This window comes from Lactuca virosa, chromosome 9, assembly GCF_052849685.1.
Source record: "Lactuca virosa cultivar CGN04683 chromosome 9, Lactuca_virosa_CGN04683_v6, whole genome shotgun sequence".
NCBI lineage: Eukaryota > Viridiplantae > Streptophyta > Magnoliopsida > Asterales > Asteraceae > Lactuca > Lactuca virosa.
The window spans coordinates 36,281,221-36,286,828 of NC_136434.1; the positions used below are offsets into that span (position 1 = coordinate 36,281,221).

The 5,608-nt window shown below is 32.8% G+C and overlaps 1 pseudogene; it reads right to left on the minus strand.

Annotated features, from left to right (window-relative positions):
* Nucleotides 1–3,628: 3,628 nt before the first annotated feature.
* On the minus strand, nucleotides 3,629–4,700 carry LOC145139124 (uncharacterized; annotated as a pseudogene).
* Between the last annotated feature and the right edge of the window lie 908 nt (nucleotides 4,701–5,608).

The following is a 5,608-nucleotide window of genomic DNA, read 5'->3' on the forward strand; positions in this document are numbered from 1 at the left end:
CTAAGATCAACCGAGCACCGCCGAAGAGGTGTGAGTTCAAGGTCAAGGAATTCAAGACAAATTCTAAATCTCTACAGAATTTAGCAAACGGTGTAGCCGGAGAAGAGAAGAAAGTTGCCGGAAACAGAATAGGCAGCAGCGGATCTTTAACCCCGGTGGAACTCGTCGGAGAGTTGAAACCAGCTTCTAAACATGGAATCAAGCAAAACCAACCTAGGAGGGGGCAGATTAAAATCAAGATATTCAAGATGATTGCTAATTCGGTCCAAAATTTAGCTGGTAGGGTCTCCGGAGAAAAGAAGAAATCTGCCGGAAATGGAGGCAGCGGCGGATGTTTTAGTTCGCCGTCCATCGTAATCCCGGTGGAAACTTTTGGAGGGTTGAAACCAGCTTCCGGGAGTGGAATCAAGCAAAAGCGACGAGAAAGGGGTAAGATTTTCATTACAGTTGCCGGATCCGTCATCGAGTTTTCAGAATCTGGAGAGAAGGATGAGACGGCCGCCGTCGGACGGTGGTTTAGCTTGGCTACCGGAATCGTTCAAATGAAAATTGTAAATGGGTGTGAATCAGAGAAGCTGTGTGATTAGATACACATATGATTTGATGTTGTAATCGGTTTGTTGTTCATAAAACAGAGCATTTCAATACTCTATTTTTTTTATCGCTAGTATAAAAGTAGCTGTTATTATCGTACACTTTTGATCTAATCAAGAATCTTGAAACTTTTAAAATGTTCATCTTTTAATTAATTTACCAGTTTTTGTTGTTAATTTTTTTTTATTATATTGATTAAAATCAAATGAATGAAATCTTAGCCGTCACAATCTGTCGGATAAGGTATGTGGTACGGAATTTGGTCGAAACAATTAATGTCAAAATGACAATTGGCACTCAAACGAGTCAAATCTTTATTTAATTCTATATTACACATTTTATTAATTACATCGAATATTTTTATGTATAATCTATTTGAAACTTATCTTTTATCATATAATATTATAATGTCATAACTTTGGTTCACTAAAATTACATCCTTCTTTGTTCTTTCTAGAAGCATATTCTTATATGATGTCATAACGCCCTTAATTTTGCTCCCTTTTGTTTTTCAAAACAACGTCATCCTTCTTTCAAGATCGCATCAAATTGGTTTGTATATGTGTATGTTGGTACAAACCATTTTTTAGATGGCTAATAAAATTTTAACTAAATACATCGTCCAAGATAAAAAAAAAATGATCACGATATTTAAAAAAAAAAAAAAAAACATGTTATCAAAAGGGCATATATCTTCTACAAGTTCTCTTTGAAGCCCACATTCAGGTTGGCCTTAAAATTTTGAAGGCTTCATGCAAAATTAGAAAACAATCAAAATATCGACAAAATGATTAAAATTGTCCTTTCTATTTACACGATAAATGAACAAAAATATAATAGTCAAAAACCCAAGTTTTGGATTTGGAAATGGACGCAGAACAATCAATAATATTACCTTTAGAATAAATAATTTCATAAAATTAATTTTAAACATTTAATCGGCAATTAAAATCACTTTTAAAAAAAATCATAAAAACTTTGTCCATCTTTTTTCAAGAAAAAACAGTCAACTTTTACTTCTAAAAAAAATTGAAATTGGAGTGTTTACTTGAGAAAATAAAATTAAAAGTCAGAAAGTTTTTTTTCGTAAAAAAGTTCGATGCTTTTCTGAAAAAATTGTCCGAAACAAATATATTACTGGTGACATGCTAACTAAAAAGTTCAAATTAGAAAAAAATGAAAATTTTAGAAAAAAAAGTGGAAGTTTAATTCGAAAAAAAAAACTCAATATATGATGGTTATTATGATAGTAATGGTTTATATATATATATATATAGGCTTAGGTTATTCTATTCTAATTAATTATTGTGTGGATGTAGGGATGAATGTACACCAATGATTTTAGTTATTTTAAATAATGATTTACCTAACTTTAAATTAAGAGACACATGTTTAAATTCGAAAACACATGTTTAATTAATGAAAATTTCGGATTTTAAGGGATATTGATTCTTTTAATTTTGAATTCTGTTTTTTTTTTAATTAATTCATTTTTAATTCTAACATAATTTTTAATTTTACTCGATTTTATTCTTTTAGAATTCAATTGTGTTAGAACGATATTCTATGAAAATGACAGAATATATTCTGATAGAGTACATATTTTAGCTGAAGCAACTTCTTGTAGAAAAACAACATTTTTGAACCTTCAGTTGACATATAACATGATCATTATATATATTCAAATATTGTAATGCAAATATAGATTCATATATATTTTTACAGAATAATAGTCTAAATAACATCCTTAAATATACAATTATTGAACAAATATATTTGATTACTAAAATTAATCAATAGATAACATTAAAAATTTACCTTATTTAGGTTTTGAAATGATTGGCTCACATTGATTGTTACATCCACGCAATAATTAGTTAGAATACTTGAACTGAGCTATATATATATATATATATATATATATATATATATATATATATATATATATATATATATATATATATAGACTTTGGTTATTTTGTTTTTACTAAGTATTGTGTGCCAGAATGCACAGATCTGGACCAACGGATGAAATTAATCAATGGACATGATTTGAGAGTGTATGATATTACAACGGGGTAACATGTACCATATAATCACACAATTTTTAGCAAAAGGGTATTTTGGACAATTAACGACATTTATAAAAGGAAATTTTCGGATTTTTAGGGATGATTAATTCTCCTAATTTTAAAAAATTTGAATTTTTTAATTAATTCAATTTCAATTTTTACCGATTTTATTCTGTCAGAATATTTTTTGTTAGAATGATGCTCTTTCAGAATTTTATTCTAATAGAATATTATTGAAGAAAAACAAAATTCTTGAATCAGATGTTGAAAAATAACAAACATTCTAATATATTCTTATACATCCGAACTTAAATATAAATTCATACATATTCTTACATACTAAAATCCTTATACATTTTAATATAATTATACATATTCTAAAAGAATATCAACAAAAATGATTAAAATTCTTAAAAAATAACAACATTATGCTAGAATACTCTCGATCTCTTTGTTTTCTTCATTTTCCACATCAATGGCAACCCCTTCAAAACCTAAATCAAAAAAAAAAAAAAACATGATCAACTTTAAAATATTATAACTTTCAGTATATTCTAAAAGAATAAATTATAAATTCTAATAGAATGTGTTAGACATTAAAGACTTTTAATTTATTCTAACATAATGTAATACTCAAGTCACTTGATCAAGTATTCCCCGAATCATGAAATCATATTATGAGAATAATTGTCATGATATCATATTCTGTCAAAATAAGTGGCATATCGAGAGAAACATCTATTTCAAAAAAAGCAAAAAAAAAAAACAAAAAAAAAAACAAAAAAAAAAACAAATTCTAATCGAATCATATAATCTAAAGTGCAATTACCAATTAATTCTAAAAGAATATATATAACAATTTTGCAACTTTGGTCCTTATCTTTATGTTTCATAACAATTTTGGTCCCTGGATCACCAAAGCTGTAATTTACTCTTTTTTGAAGACTAATAACAAATAATACCTATAAGAGCATGACTCTTCTATGTGTTACAAGAAGTATTTTATCTTTACGTAGTGAGAAATGGTCTTCGTAAGCATCTGATAAAGCAAACTTTCCACGCACTTTGAACAAATCCACTTGCAAAAAGAACGAACCCGATTCCGCAAGCTGAAGTATAACCTGCATTTGTGTAAAAAAAAAGATGTGTAAGGGGCAATGTCGTCATTCAACATTTTTTTTATGTTGTGGGTCCCACTCCCATATATATACATGTCCCTGTGCTCTGTATTCATTATATGGTTTAATTAAATTATCACCACTGATAACGCGAGGGAGTCTTCTGCGAAGAAGGAGGTCTTCTGAAGTAATGGCAGCTGCTATTTTCATTCTCACTGTGTTTGCACCTTCCGTTGTTTTTGATAATAAATCAAGGACTCTACTTACAGGTTGTGCTGTAGCGCCTATTATACCCTTACCTACCCCCGAAACAAAACCTTCAACTCCAGATGCTTTTGCACCTTCTAGAGGCTTTGTTAGAATGCCAGTAACTCCACGGAATAGACCTTTTGCTAATGCCCCTCCACCTTCTCTGATCACATCACCAAAATCTTCAACCCCTTTGTTTTCCTGCATGTTTAATTTAAATAATAAATAACTACTTCTATCATTTATGACAACTGAAAATAACAAAACTAACCTATCTCTGGAGACTTTGAATGAATTTTTTGTCCATTGATAAGGCGGCAACACCTTTAGACATATGTCCAAATTCACTGCTTGCGTTTCCTAATATGTCTACACCAGAGAGTAGCTGAAGAGGCTGACTTAGGATATCTTTTGTGATATTTGAGATGACATTTGTGATAAGAACACTTTGTCTTAGAGATAAGTTCTCTAGGAATCTTTGATTTACATGAATCTGTGAGCAATTACAGCATGCATACATTATTATTCTCGTTAATTGGATGATTATGATAGATTAGGGAAAAAGTTTAATACTTACTGGCATATTTTCAGTGTTCCCAAGAGCTGTCATCAAGGAAGCCCAAAACCCGAGTACACCCATAGGGCGCTGAGTTGGTGACATGGCCATGGAGAATTTTGTGATGATACTGCGGGGAGCCGTAGTATCCACTAGTCAGCGAGAGAATGTTGTGATGAAGTACTCTCTGATCAGAGCATGACGCAGAAGAGTTTTAGGCTTGGGTAGCCCTAATATTTGAGTTTGTCGGAGCCTGGTGGTCGAACCAGGGGCGAGACTGGGGTCTCTATATTTGTCGGGAGTCGTTATATTCTGAATTGGGTAGTGGTTGTCGCAACCAAAGGGAAGTGGATAAGTGGGGTACGCATGGGTTGCGGGTCATGAGACATGAGTTGAGTGGTTCATTGGGACGAGTGGTTCCAACTCTGGGTCAGTCCAAACTCTCGAGTTTGAGTTTGGCTCTGGTAGTGCGTCGGGTAGGCGAGATGAGATTCCAGATTCAGAGATGAGTTCCATGTTGAAGGATATTGGTTGTCATCTGGTGTCTTAGACCAGTGTAGGTCAGTGCTTGGTTCGGGAGGTACCGTGAGATGCATGGAACTAATGAGTCATAGACGACAAAGGTCAAGGGTGAGCCGATCTTCAGTGGGGATTTTAGTATTCGCTTGGGATAGCGAGAATTTCGTGACTGGTGTGTCACAATGGACCGAGATAGTTGTTGAGAGGGGGAAGGCGGTGAGACATTTTGAGACATGTAGTGGTTAGCCTTTGGAGGTCCGACTGTAGGGTCGAGAGTAGACCAGGTGCTAAATGTTAAAAGGGATATCTGTGAGAAAGTGAAGGATAACGATTTTAGAGGTTGAGGACTTCCGAGCGAGCATGATTATTTCTATTGTGTCTGAGATCAGGGTGATGAGAGTTTATTGTTCGGATGGGTTCTGATTATAGTTCAGTGGATGAGCCCCTGGTGGGATGTGAGCCCTTTCATTCCTTAGGGCGTGATTCAGATCGATTGGTAT